The sequence below is a fragment of the Bubalus kerabau genome, chromosome 6 (assembly GCF_029407905.1).
Source record: "Bubalus kerabau isolate K-KA32 ecotype Philippines breed swamp buffalo chromosome 6, PCC_UOA_SB_1v2, whole genome shotgun sequence".
Taxonomy (NCBI): domain Eukaryota; kingdom Metazoa; phylum Chordata; class Mammalia; order Artiodactyla; family Bovidae; genus Bubalus; species Bubalus kerabau.
This window is the reverse complement of record NC_073629.1, coordinates 85,227,213-85,254,959: the sequence shown is the minus strand read 5'-3', so window position 1 is coordinate 85,254,959 and position 27,747 is coordinate 85,227,213. Positions and strand designations below refer to the sequence as shown.

Sequence of the window (27,747 nt, the reverse complement as noted above, 5' to 3'; positions counted from 1 at the left end):
AAAAGAAGAGGTGTATTGGGTATATTCTGTTCAAATAATGCATGAAGCGTTCTCCCTGCCATTTGGGAAATAAATAAAAGCTATGGACTGGGACTCATGAACTCCATGCCCAAGTCTGCCACTAACTTGGCAGGTGTCCTTAAGAAAGCCATTTGACTTCTCTAAGCTCAGTTAGCTCCTGTGGCATACCGTCTAGATACCCTGCAGCTACTGGGAACATTGGAAGTTGACAATTCTCAGCTAAAAGCCCCTCTGGATTTTGTCTTGGCTGAAATATTCATGTAGCCCAAAGCTTCATTTAATGATTGTTTGGTCATTGCAAGAGTACAAAGGTCTGGTCCCCTTGATCAATTTGGTACAGTTCTGCAGGGAGATCCCAGCTTCAGGGTTCCCTGTAGGATTAGCTACACCTTTGCTGAAACTGCATGGATTTTTAACTCCTCCCTCTGCCCAGGTCTCCTTTTCCTTCCCTTCAGGTGTTGATCCTGAAAGCCTCCCCAATAAAATTCTTGCACATAAATCTCCACTAAGCCTTACCGAAGAATCAAAGTTTGCCACCCACCTGGGACACTCGTCCTTCCCTTTCCCATCAACCCAATAAGCAGGCTGTGCTAGATGCCTCCATTTCTGTCCATAAATAGGAACTAAGCATGGCGGCCCAACTGCCAGGTGTATAATATAATCAGCAGAGGCAGCAGTGGCTGGGTCTCATGTGCCTCTGAATCCAGCTGTAATTCTGAATTACAGAATCCAGGACACAGCTCTTCAAATGCTATGAAACAAGTGGTTCAGTGGCAACAGAGGCACTAAATATTAGGACCTCTGGGTTGGAGCCCTGTCTCTGCCACTAACTTGCTGCATGACTCCAGGTGATTCTCTCTGCTGGGTCTCATTTTCTTAATCTACCAAATAAGAGGCTTTGTCATTCCCTTAACTTTAAACAAATTTATGCCATCTCTGCTTTGAAAAGAAAAAAATTTATTTTTTGGAAAAATCAGTCTCTCATTCAATATCATACAAAAGCACACACTAGGTGCCCAGTTGTTCATGACACTGTCTGGTGCCTTATGCAGGGCTGGTTCTCAGAACCCTGTGGCCTGAGCTGAATGATGTGAATAAAGAGTCACAACCCTGCCAAAGAGGCAGCCTCCCTGGATTCAACATGCTACTCAACCACAAAGGAGAAACCCACTGGAGGTTCACTCTTCAATACATGAGATTGTCATGTATTCAGGGGATAACTAGAAAGGAATGGAAACTAATGGACGTAGAGTACCTGCTAAGTTCCTTTCACTGACTTTCATCTTTTTACATAGTTAATTTCATTCCAGCAATATTACCTGAAAGTAAGCCTTTGCCCTCTCCACGTTACCGATGAAGCCTATAGAGAACGCACTACAAACCAGGGTCATGCATGGAGAATGTGGAAGAATGACGGCTAGAAGCCACCATAGTTTCACTCCACTGTAACAGAGGTGCCTGCTCCATTGTCTCCTCCACTAGAGTTGGGAGACTCCTTGATGGCAGGTCCCACATGTATCTTATTTGTATCCTGACCAACTAGCACAGTGGTAAGCATTTGTTGTTACTAAACTCATATGTATGACATTAATTAATTAAGGCCTCCTGACTTCTTTTGCTATCGTTATCATACCAGCGCACAATCAGTCTTGCTTCTTTACCTCAAAATTTCTATAAAAATGATCAATCTTGAGACAAAAGATCAATCCCGACTCACAAGAATGTAACTTATTACAGTCTGCCAGCTTACATGGGGACACCAGTCACTTGTCCACTTGAGGAGTCCATGGCTGGCTAACTAGTCTCCGCTCTGTTTACTTGCATAAGACTGGCTCACTTGGGCCAGCCAAGCGAGGGCTTCCATTGATTTTTACTAAAAAGCCATTATGCTTCTGAAAGCTGTTGCATTTTAAGATGGTTTAAATGCATCCATCTTGTCATTTTTAACCATGCCCACAAAAAGCATCCTAAAGATACTTGATCATTCCATTAGACTAAATGAGGCCAATGTATATGCTGCTGCCGCAGAGGTTATCATGCTTAATAAAACATACTTTATAAACCCCGTGAAGGCTATAATTAAATTGACAAGAAGCCTTCCGCACAACTTGAACAAAGGGTGCCTGAATGGTGTGTGTGTGTGTGGGTGTGTGTTTTGTGAGTGCTTGTGTGTATTGTAAAGTCCTGTTCCATAAGGATTATAGCTCCCCTGCTGTTTGGAAAAGATAATTTCACTTGTAACACTAATAACTTGAGCAGGGGAGAAGCTGGCCTGGTGAATGGAATGCACTTCACTGCACATCTTGGCTCAGCTAGAAATCGGAAACAGATGGTCCTTGCGGCTGGTTTCCCACTCGAGCCCGCTCACTGCCAGCCTGTGGCCTTCAGTGAGCTGCTGCTGGCAGTCTGTGACTTGAACATAGTAGGACAGTGGCAAAAGAAATCAAATCTTTTCCAATGAGCAGCAAGTTATAATGAAATTTGACAGATCTGACATTCTATACCCAACATCTAGTTGGAATATATTAACCTTTTAGTTTTCTTAAGCGCCTTGCATAGAAGTTGTGAATATACTTATTAGAGGGTTGGGTTGTGTGCATGTTTTTCCTTTCCTTTTTTTTTTTTTTTTCCTTTTTAACAGGGGGCAGAGGGTTTAGTCCAATCTTGGGTGGCAGCTGGTTGACAGAAAATGCAGAGAAAATAAAAGAGAATTTCTAGATGGCAGTGAAGAACAAGAACTGCCACTAAACCCAGTTCTTCACAGGGCACAGGCGGGTGAGTTTCTGCTGAAAAAAAATATCAATATTTATCTTGAGCAAAAAAAATGCATATCCTAGATCAAAAATCTGGACAATCTCTGGGCATATTATTAAAATGGATGGGGCTGTCTGGACCCCCTGGCATTTTCTTCAATTCTGCCCTTTTCAGCTTTGCGGCTTTTGCTTCTGCCATACGGTGAGAAAACCATGCCAGGTGACTTGGGACACTGTTTTATTTTGGCTTTTTTTTTAAGTCCCCACACTCATGCCTAGTAATACGAGTACCTGTGCAAAAGACTTTGATACTTTCATCATAAAGGGCTAAATCTCCCACCAGAGACTTTGGCATTTTTCTAGGCTTCAGCAGAACTAGACTGTCTATCCTTTTGTGTAGATTCTTCCTCTGGTTCCAAAGCTTACACGTGAGTGACATTTTTATTTTCACTGTTAGACAGTGACGTCCTGAACATCATTTTAGGATTTTCCACCTGATTAAAGTTAGAAAAGACCTTCCTTAGCTAAGTCGTTTCAGTCATGTCCGACTCTGTGTGACCCCATAGACGGCAGCCCACCAGGCTCCCCCGTCCCTGGGATTCTCCAGGCAAGAACACTGGAGTGGGTTGCCATTTCCTTCTCCAAAGCAGGAAAGTGAAAAGTGAAAGTGAAGTCGCTCAGTTGTGTCCGACTCTTCTCGACCCCATGGACTGCAGCCTACCAGGCTCCTCCGTCCATGGGAGCTTCCAGGCAAGAGTACTGGAGTGGGGTGCCATTGCCTTCTCCGAGACCTTCCTTAGCTATAGATAATCTCTCTTCCATACAAGCTTTTTTTCAAGTCTTAGATACCCATTGCCCTAAACTGAACTTCAGTTTCAGCAACAGGGTACATTTCTAATTTCATTATTTTCAAACATTTGGAGAGTTGTTTCATTAAGCTCAACAACCAATGATACAAAAGAAATTTTTTAAAATCTTCTGAGAGCTAGCTAACTAGAACAGGAAAAGCATGGGCTTTCTTGTCAAGTAAGTCCCAGGCTGTCTCAGCTCTTCAAACTTTCGTATGTGTCATTAGGCAAGGCTTTTACCTTTTGGATCTTGACCTGCAAATTGAAAATAATACTAACCTTCTAGGCTGTTGTAGAGCTTAAATGGTATATCACACCTGAAAGTACCTCAACAAGCACTTAGCAGGTGCTGAGTGCTTTCATGGTTTGGAGGTAGCCCCAGCCTGGCGAAGCTCTGGAGTCATAATTTCTAGCCTTGAATACTTCTTCCATCTCCAGCTCCAGGACCCAAAACAAGTTGCTTCAACTCTTAGAGCCTGTTTTCTTGCTTTTAAAATAGGGTTAGTAATAGATCCAACCTCATAGGACCTATCTGAAAAGAAAAATCTTACAATGGTGCCTAGCTAAGAGGAAGCACTCAATGTTAGCTATTGCATGCAAAATCAAGTTGCTCTTCTAAGTTTCAAATTTCTAATAGCCCTAGAAACAAAGCTTCAAAAGGAAAAAAAAGGTAGTTGCCAACATTGCAAAAGTTTCTACTAAATGACTGAATGAATGAATAAATGAATGACCTGTGCTCATTAAAGACAAATAAGAGTATAATCTGTCTCTGCGAGTACCAATGGATGATACAGATAAGGAAGGCAACAGGAATTCAAAGGTGCTAGACATCACTGCAGACTGGGGTCTTGAAGAAGGGTGTTAACTAGTAAAGGCAGATGTTGTACTAGAATGGTCAGTAGTTCAAACCAAGGTAAATGAAAAGGCTCTTAAAATATGAGATGAATGCAAATTTCAAATCAGCTAATGTTCTGTGCCTTTTTACCATCTTTCTCTCACTATTTAAGGTGCCCCTACTGTCTGTCCATCATAGAGTTTGACCTCATAGCTACTGAGATACACAAGACACGGGCCTTGCCCTCAAGCATCTCAAGGTTCAGGAGGGAAGGCTGACTGGGAGGCAGATGGTTCCAGAAAAGGGTGCTAAGAGCTGAATGGAGCAAGGCACAGATTTTTATGGAAGCACAGAATGAAGGGACCTAACCCAGTCTCACAGGGCAGAACCAGAAGCAGAAAGAAAGGGGTTTCCCTCCACAAAGAAATAATAGTAACAAAACATCAATAACAAAATAATAATTTTGCTTGAAAACTTGTTACATATCAGGAACTATTGACTTTATGCATATTTTGCAACTAACTTTATATATATATGTGTGTGTGTGTGTATGTATTTAATAACAATTGCTATCTTCATTTTTCTGATCAGGGCTCAGAGAATCAGAGATGTTAAGTAACCTGGGAGTGGTCACACAGTAACTAACCAAGCCAGCATATGGGCAATTGGGCTTCAGAAATTGTCTTTCCAATGACTCTGCTATCCAGCCTCTGAAAATCATTAATATTCCATTTCATGTTGACTTTTAGCAGCATACAACAAAAACCAAAAACTCGCCTTGGTATTGCACACCTGTTGGCAGTGAAGTCTTCAAAGTCTTCACCCAAATGAACTGCAGTAAACACACAGATGGGAATGCCCCAGTCCCTCAGTCCAGCTTCTTCCATTCAACCAAGGCAGGTGGGTAGCTGACTTGGTAACATTGGCCACAGACAGCCAGAAAGAGGCTGGAAAGTGACTTATTCTTTGCCCCGGGGGGCTCTTGTTATGAGAAAACGATTCCTGTTCTAATGTTCCCCCATAGTCAGTCAGGCCATACTCCTCATCCATGCCCAGCAGTTTAACCCACCATTTGACTTCATAGCTAAGGGGATTTCTACTTCTTAGAAAACACGTTCCAAGGAAGTCAGTTCGTTCCAGTCCGGATGGGCTCATTTCTTGACAAGAGTGCTGTTTTTGCCTCAGATTCATTCACGTGCAGTAGGAAGAAGTATTCAAATGACAAGAGTTAAATTCAAAACATGTAGCCACTTTCTGTTAAATTTTTTTCTGACTGAAAGCAAACCATTTAGATGTTTGTTTCCAAAAAGGCATCTGTCAGCAATCAAAGGGGAAAAATGCATAAAGCAAATGCAATTGTTTGGAGTAGCATTTCCTGGATCATGTTAAATGCTTGAATTGCTCCCCATTATGCTCACCAAATAATTTTATTTCCCACAATAATTGCAATATTTAACATGTTTTATTTAATCTTGTTTTAAGGCTATTAACAACAGGCCACACTGTGAAAAGACTGATTGCTATATGGGAAAGGACAGTTTCCACCAGCCTCTTAGAGAACAATGATAAAGTTAAATGCACCTAATTGTTTTGGATTTAAAACACTATTATCCAATAATATTTCTCATTTCTTTGTTCAAAACTACTTTGCCATCTCCTGTAAAATCCTCCCGGGTATTCCATCATTCACAGAGTGAAATGTGGACTCCAGTTTACCTTAAGCCCCATTCATTCATAAACAACGTGTGTGCGTGGGGTGTTCTGAGTCTCAGAAATGCAGCTACTCAGATCAGAGACACCTTCAACTTCAGAGTCTGCTGCGGGACAAATTTAGAAATTGTACCCATGAACCTGGGCCCACGAATCCAAAATACCCTCGTGCCTTTGTGCTCTAGAAGAAAGCTGAGCAGATTCTAAAGCAAGGGAACTTTGGTTTTGTCTGCTTATCAGAGGAAGCTGGAAAGGATGAGATGGAACAAGAGGTTGATTCAAAGGCAGAATGCTACTTCATTTCTTTTTTCCCTTTTATTTCTGGTTTATGCTATTTTACATTTATACAGAATTTTCAACTCTTTTCCTATTTCGTTCTCCAAATGGTAAGCTGAAGAAAGACTAGGTCATTTTAATGATGTTGCAGTTATACAAGGTAACAACTGTTTTGACTGGCAAGATCCATTTGCTGTGGACACCTAAAGTAACTTAGTGTTTCCTGTGCTACCGACTCTCTTTCTCAACAGAGAGGTGACACCAAAATAATAAAGACCACAAAATGCTTCTAAGAGTAATGGCAATATCCATATTTGATAACCATTTCCAATACCACCTCCTACACTCATTTGGAGAAATCCCATTAAATGAGGGATGAGAAAGGGGGAAAATGCCATATTTACTATATTTGTGGTTCGTTCTGCAAGAAGCAGTCTGTAGATCGTGCTTTAAATGCTAAAACATTTCAGGTGCAACCGGATAAAATTTGCTTTGCCGGAATTATGTTTGTCAAAGCAGCCATTTTGCTGATGCTAAGTGGTTAAAATAACATCAACTAAGGAAGAGGTCAGAAATAGGAAAACAAAAGCCACCAAAATTTCACCTCTTTGGAACTGATACTGTGCCTGAATAAGTTCATCTAAATAGTATTCAGTTGAAAACGTGACTAGAAAAAAATCTGTTGGATAGTTTGGCTGTAAATGCACAACTTTTCAAATAATCACAGTTCAGTTACCCTGAAAAATACCGGAGATAAATTCTCCCATGCTCCGGAGTGCCTATACAGGAGACCTGGGGTATAAAGAATTATAATATCACTGCTAGTTTCTCAGAGATGAGCAAATCATTTGTATTTAGGAAAAAAAAATGGGATGTGCTTGGTACATGATTCTTATAAAGGTATTTCTGCAGTTCCTAATTTCACACAGTTAGCAAGAATAAAATAAAACAAATCCAAGACATCCTTTCTATTTCTTTCTCCCATCTTAGTCCTAAAGTTAAATGACTTGAAATTCAGCAGTTTCTTGGAGGTCTCAGTTAAATTTAAAAAAATTATTTTTACAGCCATTCTTATTGGTAGGTCCGTGTGGTGGTTTATTTTTCCTGCTAAAGAAAGGATGTGTGGCTAAAAATCCCTGCGAAGAAGATGGCTTGGTTACAGTAAGGAAATCAGATGCAATTTTCCCTGAATAAGGACGTCCTCAGTCAAGTTTAGCCTGAATTGTGTTAACCTGGGTTGAAAATAACTGAATCACTTTATTAACAAACAATGGAAAAGCCCAGAATTAACTTTTGTTTATAAAAAGGTACACCCAAAGATAGACATAGTACCTAACCTGGATGAGAACTTGTGAAATATCAGTACTGTATTTCCTCCCAGAAAAACACACACGTAAATACAACACCAGCAGAACCAAAAAGCAAGGGACCTGAATGTTGTCCTCTCCTGTTTTTGTTCCTTCACAACCAAATCAACTGATGAATCATTTTTTAAAAATAAGGTAAGTAAGGAAAAATATTTTTTCCCAGACTTTTTTTTATTCCTTGGAAAACCTGTTCAGCTGTCCACAGATTTAGTTTTAGACTTTTTGCTTTGCTTCCAACAAGATGTGTAAGACAAGAAAACTGAACTAAACACTTTTTTAAATGCACAGCTCACGTTCTTGAGAAAAGTGGCTGTGAAAAACAGATACTGAATCAGACTTAAAGTCGAAGAAGGGGGGGCGGTGTAGAAAGAAAAAAAAAGCCCAAAACATCGCATGATAGTCTCTAAGCAGTTCCATCTGTCAAGCAGAAATTTTAGGCTAATAGCCTGTGGCGATCCCTCCGCAGTCCACTACCTGCCTTTGTCCTATTAAATCTCTTTATTCTCCTTAAAAAAAAAAAAAAAAAAAAAAAAAAAGAGGGGGGATTGGTTGTTGGAAGGAAAGGAAAAACCTTGCAGACCAAAATCATCTGAGTGATGAAGCCCTAATTTTAACCGCCTCGCTTTGATGTGTTGCAGTGGGTTCTTGTTTTTTAAAAAGGAGAGAGAAGACAGTGCTAGGAGCAGAAGAGTTTTCATCTCCACTTCACCTTGCCACTGGGTCTGTGAGAGATTGGTTCATTGTCAAGGAGATTTTTTTTTTTACCCATGATTCCATATGGTATGGACCGGACTACATGTTGCCCCACATGCCACTGCAAATGTTTTCTCAATTAGGTGTCTTATCTCCCGTGAGTTAGCATCAGATGAAGCTTGCTGACAGCGTAATGGCAGGGAAAGCTTCCGACGGCTCCATCAAATGGCAGCTCTGCTACGACATCTCGGCCAGAACTTGGTGGATGGTGAGTTGGCAGCCGGGGCTGCTTTTTTTTTTTTTTTTTTCCCTTTTCTATTTTCCCTCCCTCTTTGACAAAATGTCCCAGACCTCACATTCATCAAATTCACATTTGATTTTTTTCACACTCTTCAGTGAGGCAGCCTCACACTGCTCCCTCCTGCCATCCTCTCTCTGCCACTCTGAGACTTGAGTTCCCAGGAAGGCTTGTCCTGCTTTTCCACAGGACAGTGAATGGGAGTCGTTGTGTTTCAGTTTTTTTGCTTGTTTGTTTTTATTTTTTATAAGAGAATATCAGAAGTTTTAAGGTAGAGGCGGATATTTTAGCCAAGTCGACCTTGGGGTTTAAAAAAAAGAGAGACATTTGTCCTGGCCCTCAGGTTTTAGTCCCTCTGTCTAGCTTTACATCCTCTTTACTTTTGTTTTCAGGGACTCCGGGGTGTGTGGTTTTTCCATGACTGTGGTATTTTTTGAGGACGCATGTTGGGTGCTGGGAGAAGCTAACCCTGGGTGAGTTCGGCTGTTTGACCCATTAATTGGATGGCCTGAAGTCACCTGTGGGAGACCTCTGGGTCCCCACTCCCTGTTTTCCATCCGGGACCCACAGCCCTCATTTAACTTTCCCCCATTTGTTTATGTCAAAGCAGGTCTTCAGTCTCTCAGAAACTCTAGCGCTGAGTGGGAAAGACTCGCACACCCTGTCTTTTCAAAATTCTGGGTCCAAATAAAGTTTTAGTAAAAGTTCCACCCTGCAGCCGCAGAATGAGATAACTCACATGTCACGGTCAAGCAGGCCAGACAACCTTTGACATCCTGGATCTATAAGAGGTAGAACAAGTTGGGAGGATGCACAATAGCTTATTGTCACGGGAGATGCAACTCCGGTGCGGAAGAAAGTCCTCAAATCATTACCGCCCTCGTTAGGGTGGTGTCCGTTAAGGATTAATTCGTTAGCAGCGCATTTCTAGTTTTCCGTAATTATTATTCTTGCGGCAAGCGTGAATTCTTCCAGGGAGTGAAAAAAAAGTTTGCTGCCAGGACAATGAATGTATTATCCGTTCCTAACTGGACCGTGAACTTCAGCTCATTTCACATAGATATCGGTTTAAGAAAAAAAAAAAAAAAAATGAGAGGGAGAGAGAGGAAGAGAGTGGTGTTGGAGGGGGCTGGCGAATGGAATTACAAGACGGGACAAGTTGGTTTCATTGTATGCTGTCCGGGAAGAGTTCTCCTTTCCTCTTCCTGGACCAGTGGTGGTATCATTTTGGCATGTTTTAGGAATTCTGAGGACTGAGAGACTATTAAAAGTGAGCTTCTGCAGGATTCTATTCGGCTGCTTCTTGGGGTGCAGCAGGATGTGCATTCTAAGGACTCTTGAGTTAAGGTGGTTGTGGGTATGTGTTTGAACTTGCAATTTCTTAACTAGACCTTAGAAACTTTACCAGTGATTTCAGGACAGTGTTACTCGCCGCTTTTGGTTAATTAGACTAGCAGTAGGCTATTCACTTCCATCCTGAACTTTTATTCAGGGCACTTGTTTTCCCATAAGAGTTTCTGCCAGCAAGAACAAGGTTTGCTTGTATGCAGTGATGTTGTCTATTGCTTTCGCCTTATACAGCTTGTTAAACACTAGAAATGAACATACTGATTGGTTTAGCTATTATTTTCTAAGCTAAGTTGTAAGTTTAAAAAAAAAACTGTACGCTGATGTCATATTCTGGGTGACATTCTACTTCCTTGTATTTCAAGAGTTCATAGATTTTATAGACTGTTACTTTTTATGGCAAATTGTGTCATCTTTTTTTTTTCTTTCTTGCAAAGATCACCAAATGCTCCTCTTTTTGTAACTCGGAAAACTGTCATTTCTTTTATGTAAAGTTTACTTGGAAGTTGCTTTTCATTTAAAATTATTTTACAGATGTTTTACCGCCAGGAATATAAAATATAAAAGTGGTGGAAACATTTAGCAATGCAGTCGACTAAAAATAAACAATGCTGTAAGCTCACATGCTGCTGTTTAGGCTGTATACTACAGGAAGTTTCTCCACTTCAGTCCTTGTAGATCTTTGCTTTGAAAAGGAGTGAGAAATCAGAGTGCTCTTTAAAGAACTTGTAGAAGCTACCATAGAGAATAAATCGATTTTTATTTCCCTCAAAGATGACCACAGACCACAGTGTTTTAGATCTGCCTATTCCAAATAATTCTAATGTAAACTTCCCATTACTGATGGGAAATTGAGGACTTTGGTGTCGGGAGGGAGAGGATTAATTAAAACAAATTTTGCATTTTCTCTTAGCTCTTATCTTTCCTTGAATAGCATTCACTTCCTCTCCCTCCACACCCCTTCATCACCCCAAACAATTTTTCCCAACTCAAAAAAAAAAAAAAAAAAAGAAATTTTTAGACATGCCCCTAGCTGATATGCTTCTTTAACCAAAGAACAGTACAAGATCTGAGTTTCGCACTAAAGGCAAATAAAGCTTTAAAATTACCTCATGCGTCATCTGGCTGCACAGACTCCAGGCTGCATAGTGGGAACCTCCGGCTTGGTCCTCCCAGCATACAAAGGCAACTCAGTGAATGCCCCCTCCGCCCGTGGAGGCTCGGCCTCAGCTGCCAGCACCGGGATATGCAATTTTGCTTTTTAATGAATCGTAAACAATTTGTATGGCAAATGAGTTTGTTTGTTTTAGTTTGGGGGCATATGTTGGACCAGGTTGTAGACATCCATTACCTACTCCAAATTTTGGGGGTGAGAATGGAGAGAGAGCCTCGGATCATTTTTATTTTTCTAAATAATAAAGACCCTACTAGAATGAAAGAAACCAGTTAATCAAAGACTGAGAGTAACAACCTCTCATCTTTCCTCTCTCTCCCTCTCCATCCCCACCCCCTCTCCTAATGTACCCTGGCTTACAGTAGGGTTTTAACTTCACTTTTTGATAACTAATTGGAGAGCAGTTGACTAAATTAATCAGGGGCTTTTTGAAGTACAAATTTTAGCTTTGTCTTTATAAAGCTACTTTTGTCTGAGAAACAAGTGTTTTAAAATGAGAAATACTGAGAAGTGCCTTCTCTGTATTCAATCACTTTTTTTTTTTTTGCTGACGCTAATGTCTTGAAGGACGTAGGGTATAAGAAATGCTAAATACACTTTCGTTATCAAAATGAAATAAGAAATGGGTCTTGATATGCAAAAGTCAAATGAAAACTTTTATTCCAACCCAAGAAGTTGTAAACAACTTAGAAGTTAACAAGCGACCAGGGTTCAAGCATGTACATTTTAACAGTAATTACCTTTGGCGCTGCCACTTATGAGAAATCTTTTGATATCTGAGTCACTTCTCTAATGCTTTAATCATGCAAATCAAGACATAGATATTACGTATCAACTTAATCTAGCTATGTTGTGACATCTCTATTTGAAACCTTCCGGTATAAAACTCCGGAAAACCCTTGTGAAATTTTCCTTCACTCCCAATGATATGGAAGTGCCCTGAATGTCTGTATATGCTTCAGAATATAATTCTAACCAACGGAGTTACCTTCATTCTACCTTCTTGGCATTAAAGTAAAGGCAGAATAAACCTTCTCCTCTTCCTAATGATTAGCTGATAACAAGATACTATAGCATTATTTTTATGTGAACTACAAATTTGTCTTGCTTCTATGATCAAATTTAAAACCTCATGGTGACTATTAAATGAAGGCTGTTGAATCATGCTGCCTCTCCCTCACCCCATCCTAGGTTCCCAAGCACCTATTTTGGAAGTATTCTCTTTAGAAATTGCCATACAATTTTTCAGTCAAGAGCTATCTAAATTTTTACATCTCAGATTTTGTGTGCCATGAAAATGCTTGAGCAGGAAGGATATGCTATGCCTTATAATGTAAATGCCTTTAAAAAATATACATTTATGCATATATAGACATAGGAATAGATAAATTAGCAAGGTACTTCTATGAAATACTGTCTTTCTGTGCTCAACAATTTAAAAAAACTCTCAACTCCAGCCTACTTTTCAAATGATTGGCAGTCCTAACCGCTGCAGACACAAAAACTCATATTTCATACAAAGCTTTTGTTGTTATTTGCTTAGCTTCACATCTCATGTTGTATTTATTGTTTCAATTTTTGAACTGTTATTTCTTAATGAAACAACTTTTGTTAGATATTGGCTTCCATATTCCTAAGAAGACATTGCTTAATGAAAATTTTTCTGTGCATCTGCTTTAGCTCGTTCATGATGACGGGTAAAATAACTTGGAATTCACTACAATAGCCATAAAATGAAAAGAATTACAATCAGAGAATTCCAAAAATAATAAATCTTATCTGCTCAGCATCCAGTATTTTATCAAAAGAAAGTGTTCATGATAAACAGATCTACACACATTTATTTCAAGCATTTACACACTCCATGTGAACTTGTTTTTAAATATACAGTTGCCTTATTTTTATCGATCATTATAAAGATGTGCAACTCTATTAATTAATCTAAGAAAATGCATTAATTTCAAAGGTCTCTGTACACCGCAAAAACTATTTTCTCACAGTATTAACAATAATCAATTGAATGAAGTAGATATTTTTCTCCCACATACACTAAGAAATTATCCTTATCATTTTCTTTTTGGTTAGCCTTACACAACATTTTTCAAAGTACCATTTACTATACTTAGAAACAGATACATTAAGCTATGTTCCTATTTTTTTCTTTAAATCAAATTATGATCCAAACGTACTTCATCCAGAAATGTGATTGGTTACTTAAGTTAGCCTATGTACTTCTACTATCTTTTTTAAAATCTTGATTTCCTGTTATTACACTCATATTTCTCCTGTGAACTTTAAACAGTAAAATAAGTGCTTTGTCCTTCCTTATTTTCTAGTTGATTTTCCTTCACCTGTCCCGAATATTGTCAGGAATGTTTCTAATTTAAAACCAAAAGAATCAGGGGCTGATTAGAAGACAGGAAATTGGAGGATTAAACTGTCTGGTTGAACTTCCTTTACTTATCAGCACTCAGTAATTCACACTGGATTACAAACTCAACAGGACAATTTTTACGATGCATTGTTCCTTCTGGATGTTTACATATACACAGTGTCTCTGAGGGAGTGTGTATGCGCATATGTGTGTGTATGTACATGTGCACGCTATCTGTGTCTGTGTGTGCATTCACGAGCATGAGAGAAAAGAGTCAGCAGCTGGTAGTTATAAGTAGACGCTTTTAAGAGGAACAGTTTTAAACCAAAGGGGCTTATACTAGTGGTATGAAAGTTCATTCAAAGACTATAATCCCGGGATATTCTCAAAACTTTCTTATTAAAACAGTTCTGTGAAACCAAGAAAATAAGGAGATACTACAAAGGAGAAAGCAAGATGCACTATTTGAGAAGTGAAAAGTAGTTGGTGGTCCCTTACACAGTTCATCTCTCCATAGTTCTGCTCCAAAATCCCAACACCCACATGATGAGTGAGTAGGGAAGGTGAGAGAGTTCATCTTAGAGGCTTACCAAGCCCTCTTGAGATCCCCTTGGCACCAGCTGAGAAAGGACTCTCTCTTACTGGGATAGCAGGTCTGAACGCTTCAGGTGATCTTATACTGTGAAATGAGTGTTTGGCAGGGAAGTAAATAACAAACCAGTGCAAGTAGGTTAGGATTCATCTCGTGCCATTAGATCATTAAAATTTGAAAATAAATTAAAAATAAACCACCGCCCTTGATTTTTACCATGTCTTATATATTTGCAGAGCTATGTTCTAGAAACCATGCTGAGAATTCTTTTCCCTGACTCCACTCTGCTCACCAGTCTTGTCCTCAATAAATATTTGTGGATGTGGCTTAAGAGAGCTCCAGAATAATAGTTAACAGTTTTTCCCTGCTTCTAATTGAAATGGTGCATTCTACTGAGAAAAATAGACGGAAAAAAAATGTGGAATGTGTGATCTGGCAAAATGAATTGGTCAGTTGCACTGGTAGGTCTGGGGGTTCAAACTCGGGAACTTGTTCTGGTGGCCATTCATTCATTCACCAAATATGTACTGAGCCCTGACTGAGAGCCTGGGACAGAGGGGGCTAGGAAGTCAGCTGCTGCTTCTGTCAGATGCCATCATTTAAGCTTTAAAGGTTCTCAGATGCCAACCTCTCTCACCTAACTGAAAGTTTCATCCCAACAGCTAGCATTTATTGAATACAAACTGTCTACTAGACTCTCTCCTAGATGCTTCAGGTATATATATTTTTTTTTCATTTAATCCTCATCATAAATATGAGGTACTATTGCCTCATTTTACATAGAAAGGAACCAAGACTTAGGCAAAGTGGCACACCGCCCAAGGATGGCCACACACCCAGGATGAGCTGCTCAGACCACATGCCCACTGGCTTCAACTTGGATCAAACTTGTCATGAAAAGGTTGATTCTTTTAGCACTAGAAGATGTTTCAGAACTTTATAGCATTGGGATCATGCATCCATTTGTATAATGGTATTGTGGGGGCACAAGTCTGCTAAGAAAATAGAGACACAGAAATTACAATGTGTTAAAAAGCAAGATAGGACACTGGTCTTGTGATGCCCAGTCTCTGTTCTGGAAGAGTTGTACAAAAAAAAAAAAGTTTCTATGCGACATAAACTTGTCATCAACTAACAAACTCATAAGAGACATGAGAGAGTCTGATGCAAAGAATATACCCAGTCTTATTAAAATACACCTTTTCATCAGAAGATAGATGGCTCAGGGAAAAACCCAGAGTGTTTAAGATCTTGCTGAATATTAGGGACATTTTTTTCTCTAAGAAATATAATTTATATTTAGCAAATATTTCACTTGTAATTTTAAATGGAGCATGCCATTTTAAAAAGACCATCCTTCCAAAGACAGGTTCCTGGAGCTTCTCTTTCTCTCTAATATGCTGAAATACCAAAATAGAACAGTATTGCTATTTAATATTTTTCCTTGCCCCATGAATCGCCAGTTAAAGGTTTATTCCACCATACTTTTCTGTAAGGGAAAATACAATGCAGGATATATACTGCCTAATGGAAAAGATCTTAATATACTCCCTATAAGTAAACATCTATTTTCCAGATAACTGCTGACCATAAGAAATATGTCTCAGCCAGAACTCTTTAGTGGTGCCACATGTTGGACAGATTTTTCTATTCTTCGTAATCCAAATTTCTTTTGTGATCCTTGATGCACACATGCTATCACTGGCTGTTTGAAATGGATGATAATTGGGAATAATGACTGGGTCAGAGGTGGGGATGTATGCTGGGCAAAGCAGTCCTCCACCAGGTCTCAATGCCACAGGCCGGGGGGGAGTGGGGGGTGGGCAATTCTCATAGCGGGGACTTCATGCTTGTGAACTGAATCAGACATTCAATTAAGGCAGCTGACCCTTCTCACCTCAGTAGGCACCACATCGCATGCACCATCTCCCCACATGACCTAGGTGTCAACAAAGTCTATACCCATATATTGTCTGAGAATGCTCTTCCCAGGATGGTCCCACCTGCCTCCCTAAACCCTAAATCGTCCTCAGCCAGCCTCTCCCCCCGCCCAGAGATGCACGACTCTAGTCCTGCTGATGAAATGCCTTAGCAGCTGGGTTTGATAAGCTCCCTTCACATGTTGAAAAACGAAACATTGTGGGCTAAATAATTGATTTTACCCGTTCATTTAAGAATCAATTAAAATCATCACAAATTGTTTTGTTGTGTTTTAAGAAAAACATCAACCTGGATTCTCTTCTGTGTATGTGAGAAACAACTTAGTAACAGTTGAATGAAGCCTTAGTACCAGGTGCTAAAGTCTGGTCTCCCTCCTGGTGATGAGGAGGAATCCTAGAACACTTGTAACCATTACCCAACTCTGGGTACAAGTTGATAGAGTATTATCTGTAGAACTGCCTAAGGAAGAAAATAACAGAAGGGGAATGACTATAGGAGGTGTTGATGTAATTTCTCAATTGAAAACTCCAGAAATGAGAATGCTTCTTGCAGGGGGCCACATACACAAATACCTTCAGACCAGGTCAGCCACAATGAGGATGTAATGAACTGGTAGCAACAGTGGGCTCTATGAGAAACTGGAGAGTGATACCTACTTACCACTAAACAACAGTGAAAACAACACCACATTCACCACACAAAACTCATCCGCTACCCTGGGGGCCTAAAACGATTGAGTGCAGACCGTGGATCAGAAGATAGAGTGGGATTCCAGCATCAAAGTGTTTCACTCCACAAAAAGCAAGGAACTGAAAGGCAAATACCCCTGGGGGAAGATCATAGCAACGTAAACTGCATAAACTACACTGCAGGTTCAACCGTTCACATCTGATGCTTTTCCCCTGGCAGGCTTTTGTGGGTGGGAGAAGGGAGGCAGAGGACCCTTCTGCCTTTTGGTAAGTATCCAAAATAGGGGGTGGGGCCCTCAAGCAGGAAAAGCAGTTGGCAGAAAGGGGAGCGAGGAGATATGGGAGGATGTGGAAAGCATGAAGTGATGGGAGCTCGGGGTAGCACCAGACACGCTTGCTGAGCCTCATCTTTCCACCCCAGTTCCCTTTACTCTAGCCCCAGGTTTCTCAAAGTGGCCTTAGCACCCCTAGCCTTTTGTGGAGCATTCTAGCAAAGGATACTTCAGTGGCACACAGCGAGGTACTCATGCCTTTCTCTCCACCCAGCAAATTCTACCCTCCTGAAGGTCCAGGATGAATGAAGCCTTCCCAGGTTCCCCAGAGGCAAAATGACTCACTTCCCCACTGCCTCCTGGCCCCACAGACTATTGCTCATAGTATTAAGACAGATGAAATTGTGTTGGTGTTATTCTGTTTACTATCCTGCTCCACTATGTTACTTGCTCCATGAGAATGAAGTCTAGGTCTCAGTGTTCTTTTTATCTCCAGTCACAGAGATAAAAAGCCTGTAGCAAGTACCTGCAAGAAAGTGGTTCTGTGCTGCTCAGTCAGCAGTTGGAGAAGTGAGAGCAGTCAGAACTAGGGGGCCTTCCCTGACTGTGCTTCCACCTCCCTGAGTGCCGGAGGTCATTCAGCAATGTTGCCTGGCTGTGTTTCTGTGGAGAGTTTTCACTGCTGTGTGTTCACTGCTTGCTCTGTATGGGGACGGGACCCAGCAAGCACACTGCACACGTGTGAGCTAATCCTCAAAACCTGGAAATAGAGACACAGGCGTGGAGAACAAATATATGGAAACCAAGGGGGAAAGGGATGAACTGGGAGACTGGGATTGACATATACACACTACTGTGTATAAAATAGGTAACTAATGAGAAATTCCCAGGTTGCATTAGTGGTAAAGAACCCACCTGCCACTGCAGGAGACGCAAGAGACTCAGGTTACAGCCCTAGATTGGGAAGATCCCCTGGAGTAGGAAATGGTAAAAGCCACCCCAGGATTCTTGTCTGGAAAATTAAGTGGACTGAGGAGCCTGGGGGGCTACAGTTCATGGTGCCACAAAGAGTCAGACACGATGGAGAGACTGAGCACAAAGCAAAGCAGTGAGAATCTACAGGAGAGCACACTCTGCTCATTGCTCTGTGGTGACCTAAATGGGAAGCAAATCCAAAAAAGTGGGGATATATGTATACATATAGCTGATACACTTTGCTGTCCAGTGGAAACAAACACAGCATTGTAAAGTGACTGTGCTCCAATATATATGTTTCAAAAACCTTTCTGTGACACCGATATCATTATCTGCCCTCCACCAATGAGGAAACCAAGCAGAGGTGAAGAGCTAGCTAAGTAGTTGGAGAAATTCTCAAGCTGTGTCTTTCACTCCTACACTGTACTAACACCAAGATACCCAACACTGCCACACTGTGACTCCGTCTCAAAAGAAAAAGACTGTGATAAGTAAATGGGGACAGAGTTTCACTCAGTTTTACAAAGGACAAGGGGAAGTCCCAGACTCTAAAGCTTCCCCTGAAGTCAAAATCACAAAAGAGTGGGTCAAGATCTGGGATCTCTAGTGATCTTTCCACTAAATACCCATGGTGGTTAATCATAGTGTATAGTATTGTGTAATTAAAAGCAAACAAGTGTTTTCCACCCCCTCTGAGGATTACAGGAGATTTTCATTGTTTTTCTTTCTGCTTGTCTGTATTTCTTTTTATTTTTCTATAATGAGCATATATTTTTATTTATAAAAATGATATTTAACAAAATCATACTCCCTAACAATATTAATCCTGTTCCCTTGATCTCATGCAACAGAAGTAGCACCAGCTGCAAACATGCATGGACATCATAGGACCTTGGACTCTGAGGATGTGCATATTTTCAAAGTTGAGTGATGTCCATTTATTCATTAACTTCCATACTTAACTGCTATTTTTAAGATTTCCTTTCCTATAGTGTAGCATAGCAATCAGGAACACAGATTTCAGATTCAGGTGGACCTGAGTGAATCTTGGCCTTGCTTTGCATGGACGGTATGACTATGGACAGTGACAGAAAAATTTTGAATTGGGTTTCTGAAACTTGAAAATATAATCATCATCATAGTGCTGATGTGAGGTTTAAATGAAACAAGGCATATGCATAAGCCAGAAACCTGGGAGACATTCTAACACCTTCCTCTTGTTTATTCCATTTACCTAACTTAAAATAAATCTCATTGAATTTACCTCCTAAATAGTTCCCAAATTCATCTCCACCACCCCCTGCAGTCTAAGCTACCATCATGTCTAGCCAGTATTGCCGCAGTAGCCTCCTAACTGGTCCCATTGCATGCATGTTTGCCTCCTGCAATTTATTCTTAACACTTAAGGGAAAGGATCTTTTCAAACACCAGTAATCTGTGATTTCAATGGATTACACTTTCTTTTAGATAAAGTCCTTAAAAAGGCCTGCATAGGGTTGCCTCTCTAAGCTTGTCTGGGGCCATTCTTCTTCTCTCTGAACATACTCCAGCTAGTTAGTTAACTTACTTTTAGCTCTTTGAAATGCCCAATATGTCACATCCTATAAACAGCCTTCTCTTTTCTCTAGAATGTATTCTCTTGTAGTTAACATTTCCACACCTACTGTTCTCAATACAAACATGGCTTTTTCAGGAAGATTCCCCGTCTCTAGATGGTATCAGAGTACTCTCCTGATGGATTCTCAGAGCACCCTAGACTTTCCAGCAGGGCACTTAGCACTGCTCACACTACATATATAGTCATATATGTAGGTGATTATTTTATTACTTTCTGTTTCGCCCCAAAGACTATAAGCTCCATGAAGAATAATGCTTTGTTCATGTATGTATTCTTGCATTCAGAACAGCACCAGGCACATAGTGGGTGGTAAGTCAGAACTTCATTTAATGAGCAAATGGATGGTGCAGTGCCTAAGATAGGAAGCACTGAGAGAGTCTTAATTATTATCATAATCAATATTTTACACATACAGATAGGTGTTTAACCCCAGAGAAGGAAATGGCAACCCGCTTCAGTATTCTTGCCTGGAGAATCCCCATGGACAGAGGAGCCTGGTGGGCTAAGGTGCATGGGGTCGCAACAGTCAGACATGACTTAACGACTAAACTACCACCAGAGGTGTTTAAAAGTAGATATAACGTCCTGTGGCTTCCCTGATGGCTCAGATGATGAAGAATCTGCTAGCAACGCAGGAGATTCCTGGGTTGGGAAAATCCCTTGGAGAAGGGAATGTGACAACCCACTCCAATATTCTTGGAGAATTCCATGGACAGAAGAGCCTGGAAGGCTGCAGCCTATGAGGTCGCAAGAGTCGAAGACGACTGAGCAACTAATATGTCCTTTAAAGAAAACTCATTAAAGAAATGGAGACTTAAGAGTTGAGAGCCTCAACTTGGGCTTGATTCCTGGCTTTGTCATGTCTTAAGAATGAAACTTGGCCACGTGATTTCACGTCTTTGATTGTGTGCATCTGTGCTAAGTCACTTCAGTCCTGTCAGATTATGTGCAAACCTGTGGACTGTAGCCCACCAGGCTCCTCTGTCCACGGGATTCTCCAGGCAAGAACACTGGAGTGGGTTGCTGTGCCTTCCTCCCAGGGATCTTCCCGACCCAGGGATTGAACCCCGGTCTCTTAAGTCTCCTGCATTGGTAGGTGGATTCTTTACCACTAGCACCATCTAGGAAGCCCATCTGTGATTGTTGAGAGTTAAATGAGATAATACCATTGATGTGATTAGTATGGTGCTTGGCATATGGCAAATATTTAGCAAATGGTTTATTATTATAGATAATTCCCAATCTTCCTCTAATAGTCTATATGGACTTTAGAAAGCCCCTTAACCTCTCTGGTTATTAGTTTCATCATCTTTGGAATAATAATGTCATTCTCACATGGTTCACAAGGCTCTTTGGGGAATAAAATAAGTCAGCAGGTGGAAAAGTTTCTCTGAAAATTATGAAGTGCAAAAGATATGTAAGACACCGCTATTGACAAATCTAAGATTTGGGAGAATGGCATTGAAACATGTAAAATATCATGTATGAAATGAGTTGCCAGTCCAGGTTCAATGCACGATACTGGATGCTTGGGACTAGTGCACTGGGACGACCCAGGGGGATGGTATGGGGAGGGAGGAGGGAGGAGGGTTCAGGATGGGGAACACATGTATACCTGTGGCGGATTCATTTTGATATTTGGCAAAACTAATACAATTTTGTAAAGTTTAAAAATAAAATAAAATTTTTAAAAAAGGAAAAAAATTAAAAAAAAAAAAAGAAACACAGGTTCTAAATAAACACATTCAACCAAAATTTTCATTTCTTTTTATAAATCTTCTAAGAGTGAGGTTCAACACTCCCTCAACAGTGACTTCAAGGAGTTGATAACTAAATGTACGTTAAGTATAGAGACCATATAGTTTAGGAATGTACTTTGTAGAGAATGCCTGTATCAAATCCCTCTTACACAGCTCTCCATTAGTGTGACTGCAGGCAAATTGCCTAATCTGTTCATCTGAAAAGTGGGACAAATGACAATACCTGTGTCATGGATTGCTATAAGGATTAAATTATATAAATTGTATAAATCATCAAGAAGCATGCCTGGACACATGTTATACACGTAATACACATATTCCACCATCATTAAGATTGTGATTATTTTTGTTGTTACTGCTATCATCATTATCATGTTGGCTATCACTTTTTAAGAGATCAATACGCAAGGTTAAGGGAAGATACTAACAGCAAGGCAGTCAAACAGTATCTAACAGACTTGTTCTTCCAAGATGGTACCTTTGGATTTAGAGGCAAAGAAATTGCTCCCCTAACGTGTTGGATTAATCTGCCCTAGCAACTCAGTTTGGGCCACACAAGGACCATGCGGCTTAGACACCTCGGAAACAGGATGTTTGAAATACAAAAGAACATCCTGCTCACAATAGCCTCATCCCATGCTGTGGACATCACACACTTTGTGATAAAATTTCATGCAAACAAATGTGCTCCCCTTCTCAAGATATAATTCCGTTTCCCAAGATATTTAGTGAGATATCTTAAATGATGTCACTTAACTTCATGCTGAGTTACAAGCATGCTTTCTACACTTGAAACTGTCACATGTTCAATTCAGTGTAACAACCTTTATGCAACAATTTCTGTGGAATATGAGGAATAAGAGGTCACTGAAGGGACCTCTTGTTCCCTTGGGAGAGAGAACCATGGCCTGTGTATGACTAACTCACGAGTTTTATCTATTACAATAGGGTGCAGTGAAAAAAAAAAAAAACAGTAACTGTATATTTATTCAAGAAAAAATGTATTGGGAAATTATAAGAGTATAGTCAGTGTTAATTTAAAAATAATAATAATAGATAACATGTTATTGAATACATCCTGTGCCAGACCCCCTACCAATCACTTTACTTGCCTTGCCCTATGTAATATTCCCATTTTACAGATTATAAACTGAGATGTTAAGTAACTTCAGTTCAGTTCAGTCACTCAGTCATGTCCGACTCTTTGCGACCCCATGGACTGCAGCACGCCAAGCCTCCCTGTCCATCACCAACTCCCAGAGTTCACTCAAACTCATGTCCATTGAGTCAGTGTTGCCATCCAACCATCTCATCCCCTGTCATCCCCTTCTCTGCCTTCAATCTTTCCCAACATCAAGGTCTTTTCAAAAGAGTCCGTTCTTTACATCAGGTGGCCAAAGTATTGGATTTACCTAAATTTAATTCCAAAAGTCAGGAGGTGATCTGGGATTTGAATGCTAGTCCAAAACTCATGTTCTTAACCACCTGGGTATACTATCTAATTTAATATGCTGTTACACTAGTGTTTGCTATTTATACTTTGCATTAACTATTAATCTTATTTAATATTTTTCTATGTGGGGAATAATAACCACAAAGCTGGCACTGAGATCCAGGGTTCAAGGTTGCAGCACTAAAGACCTTCTGGAAAATCTAATAATCAAGCCCCTTTACGTACCCTCTTGGTGGTGAGTCATTGGAAAGAACTAGAAATCTCTGGTTTTAAAAGGCTTCTATCTAGGTGTCCCTAATGCAATCCTTGCCAGTGTTCAATACCTAAGATAAGAAAGAAGACAAGACTTCTTAAAAAATACTGACAACTGGCACTAAGAAATTTCCCACTGGTATTTCTGGTAGGAAGCTCCACTAACCACACATCTATGATGTTGAATAGAAACATACAATTAGTGACTCCTGACTGCTTGCATCAAAAATAAAAGTCCCACAAGCACATGACAATAGATGGGAAGATCTTTTGTCACTTTCCACACTTCTTTCTACTCATTCAGAAACATGAATTATACAATGCATGGAGATAGCTGTTCCTTTTTTGCCATTAATATTTCTATACTGATTGAGATACTGTAACTACTGCAAAATAATTGAGTAGGGGTAGCAGGGAAGCTGGCAGTGATACAGTGCATCCTTGGAAGTGTGGTCCCATTAGTAAAACCCAAAAGACAGGAAAAGGAATGGAGAAAGCTGCAGTGTCCTTGCATGCTGGGAATTGTAGTTCTACATCTTTCATCTGCTCTGAATATTAGGGAGTCAGTCGTTGGAACAAGAAGAAATTCTTGTCACAGATCAGCAAAATAGCAGAAGGAAGCTAATACACTGGAAGTAAGTCCAAGACATCAATCTGATATACAGTTACAGACCTGGGAAGAGGATTTCAGCAGAATCCAATTGGAGAGCAAGTGGTGTGCCTTGAGCAATACGTGTACCGTTTATGTAAGAAAAAAAACAGATCCAGCTAGGCCTCTTCCTATTTGAAGATAGATAAATTTTTTTAAAAAAGAAAAACATACAAAATAGAAAGCATTACATACTGTTGGGCAAGAGCAAAGGGAGTCTCAAAAGAAAAAATCTGAAAACTATAAAGGATAGAAACAGAAAAAAATGGAACAATATCTGCTCTCTAAGAATACAGTGGAAAGTCATAAAGAAAATATGTGATGAAAAGAATTGGAGGATAAATTTTTGAAAGAGATTGACAAAATCATGTAGTAATTTAAGAAAATTAGCAGTGTTAAGTCTGCTGCAAGGCAAAATTAATACTGTGAAAATTGATCCTGTAATTTCAAAGTCAAACTCTGAATAACTTTCCCAGACGTACACAAATCACACAAAATGTAAAATTCATGACAGAGAATGACACCTATCCCAGAGACTAAAGACCCAAGTCAAAGATTACAAAGCTATTATCAAAGAAAAGAAAGCAATTGGACAGGAAGCAGTAATCAAAGATACAACAGAAAAAAAGAAGAAAAACAGCCTTCTGAACTAGAGACATTTATAGACTGAGGCAAGTTTACTACATTCCAAGAAAAGACCAATAAGAAAGCCCCACCTGGCTCACCTGTTATTCAGGATGGGAAAAAAAAATTATAAAATCAGGTGGGAGAGGAATAAGAATTCACTAAATGCCTAATATCACATAGAAGAAATTCTAAATTCTGTTTAGAATTCAAATTATTGACTCATAATTAGAAAAATATAAACCAAATTTGGGCTTTTGGAAATTAAAAGTTAGGTTGAAAAGAGAATAGACGTCTTTCCAATAACTAAGGAAACAAAAAGTAGACACAACGTTCCATATTTTCAAGCCTCCAAAGCAAAAGAAATAGCAAAAAATCAAAAAGAGAATAAATTATGTAGAGAAGAATGACAGAAGTTAACAAAGGCATCTGTCCAACAATAAATATATGTGGTTAAATCCAACTATTAGAAAACAAAGATTCTCAGATTAGAGTAAAAAAGTTAAATCCAAATATCTACTGCCTCTAAGAGACATACCTAAGACGAAAATGTCCATGTTAATATAAAAGGAACATGTATGACTGAGTCTCTTTGCTATTCACCTGCAACACTCACAACATTATTAATCGGCTATGAGTGTGTGCTAAGTCGCTTCAGTCATGTTCAACTCTTTGTGACCCCATAGACTGTAGCCTGCCAGGCTCCTCTGTCCATGGAATTCTCCAGGCAAGAATACTGGAGTGGGTTTCCATTTCCTCCTCCAAGGGATCTTCCCAACCCAGGGATTGAGCCCATGCCTCTTGCATCTCCTGCATTGACAGGTGGATTCTTTACCACTGCACCACCTGGGAAGCCCAATGCAAAGTAAAAAGTTTAAAGAAAATAAAAATAAAAGGAAAATCAAAGAGTCATTAAATACAATGAAAGTAAAAATAGAAGTGGTATTAATTTCTGGAAAAGTAGGCTTCAAGGGAAAAACAGATTACCTGTTCATGTTTACAAGCTGGAAAAGAGTACAATGAGTCTACAGTAGTAATTAATCCCTTTAGGCAGCAATTATCCTAATATCAAATGATATAAAGCAAAAATGCTCAAAAAATTAAGGAGAAAGTGACGATAACACAATTTGTATATGTAATCTTAACCCAGATATATACACTTTTTCTAGTTCAATTAGACAAGCCAGAAATAATAATATGGAGAATTTAAATAAATATAATAATAGTAAGTCTACTAAATAATATTGACCTCTTACAAGCACAATGTATTATGTATAATGACACTAGAAAATAATCTCAAAGAATAGTAAATATCAGGGCTTCTCAGGTGGCTCAGTAGTTAAGAATCCGCTACTAAGCAGGAGACACAGGTTTGATCCCTAGGTCAGGAAGCTCCCCTGGTGGAGGAAATGGTAACCCACTCTAGTATTCTTGCCAGGGAGATCTCATGGACAGAGCAGCCTGGCGGACTACAGTCCATGGGGTTGCAAAGAGTCAGATACAAATTAGCATGTAAACAGAAGCAGCAGAAGCTTCATATAGAAAGAAAGAATCTCAATAATTAATGCATATATTAAATGATTGTTTAAAAAAATAGTCAACATCATACTTAATGGCAAAACAAGAAGCATTCCAACTAAAATCAGTAACAACGTAAAAAAGCCCCAAGCTATCATTATTTTTTAATGTCATCCTGGAAGTTCTAAACAGTTCAAAAGATATGAAAGAAATATAAAGTATAAATATTGAAGGGAGATAAGAGCAATGTTATTTTCAGGTGACTTGATTAAATACTTAGAAAATCCAAAAGAACCAAATGAAAAACTGTTGCAATTAATAAGATAGATTACTTAAGTAATGGCCACAAACTAATTATATACAACGATGTCTGTCTAGTCAAGGCTATGTTTTCCAGTGGTCGTGTATGGATGTGAGAGTTGGACTCTGAAGAAGGCTGAGCACCGAAGAATTAACTGTGGTGTTGGAGAAGACTCTTGAGAGTCCCTTGGACTGCAAGGAGATCCAACCAGTCCATTGTAAAGGAGATCAGCCCTGGGTGTTCATTGGAAGGACTGATGCTGAAGCTGAAACTCCAATACTTTGGCCACCTCATGCAAAGAGTTGACTCGTTGGAAAAGACTGTGATGCTGGGAGGGATTGGGGGCAGGAGGAGAAGGGGACAACAGAGGATGAGATGGCTGGATGGCATCACCAACTCAATGGACATGAGTTTGGGTAAACTCCGGGAGTTGGTGATGGACAGGGACGCCTGGCATGCTATGATTCATGGGGTCGCAAAGAGTCGGACACAACTGAGCAACTGAACTGAACTGATGGCAGATAAAAGATATAATGGCAAATGACTCCATTCCCAATAGTAACAAAAACAAACTCATAAAACTCCTAGACGTAACCCCAACAAGTAGTACCTACAACCTAGATAAATAAACCATAAATAATTACTGAGAAGATTTAAATAAATGTATCCCCAGCGTGGGGCTATAACAACACTATGTCCTAAAATGGCAAATGTAACAGTTTTCTCCCAAATTAATTTTTAGGATTAATGCCATTCATGTCGAAATTCTAAGGTTATGTAGAAATTTGTAGCTAGATTAACTATAGCATGTACACAAAAATACTTCCTTTGCTTCTTACCAATTTTTTTCCCTCATATTTTTCACCATTTACTTAGTATCTGTGTATATCCCTAATAAAATAGAAGCTTTAGAAAGTCAGGATCATAGTCTCCTTGACTGCTATATCTCCTATATCTAGAAAAGTGCCAGGTGCACAGCAGATGCTTAATAAATATTTATAGAACAAATGAACTTTGTAAATGATTATGATATGCCAGTTACGTTCTAGGAGGGGAACACAAACAAGGGAACAGATCATTACACTTCAATGCAGTAACTGGAATGGTAGAAGTTTGCACAGGATGCTTAAAGAAAGAAGAAGCAGCCAAAAACCCAGTCTGGAGACTGTCAGAGGATACTTGAAGAAGACAGGGATCTGAACTTAGTCACAAAAGCCAAATAGAAATTCACCAGACAGAAGTGGAAACATGGTAGAGAAGTAAACAGAACCTGTAGAAGCACGGAGATGAGAGAAGAAAGGAAAAAGCATCCAGTGTGTCTAAAGCAAGAATTTAAGGGCTTGCTGAGAGACAAGCTGATGGGGTAGAGGACAGAGAATGTTAAGGAAATACTCTTCACTTTCAATT

The 27,747-nt window shown here is 39.7% G+C and overlaps 1 long non-coding RNA gene across 1 annotated transcript in view; it reads right to left on the bottom strand.

Moving 5' to 3' along the window:
• LOC129655360 (uncharacterized) overlaps positions 1-11,389 on the bottom strand; it is a 164,284-nt gene extending 152,895 nt beyond the window's left edge. The window contains exon 1 of the long non-coding RNA XR_008715925.1: positions 11,258-11,389. This is a non-coding gene — a long non-coding RNA (uncharacterized LOC129655360). The remainder of the gene's footprint in view (positions 1-11,257) is intronic.
• Between the last annotated feature and the right edge of the window lie 16,358 nt (positions 11,390-27,747).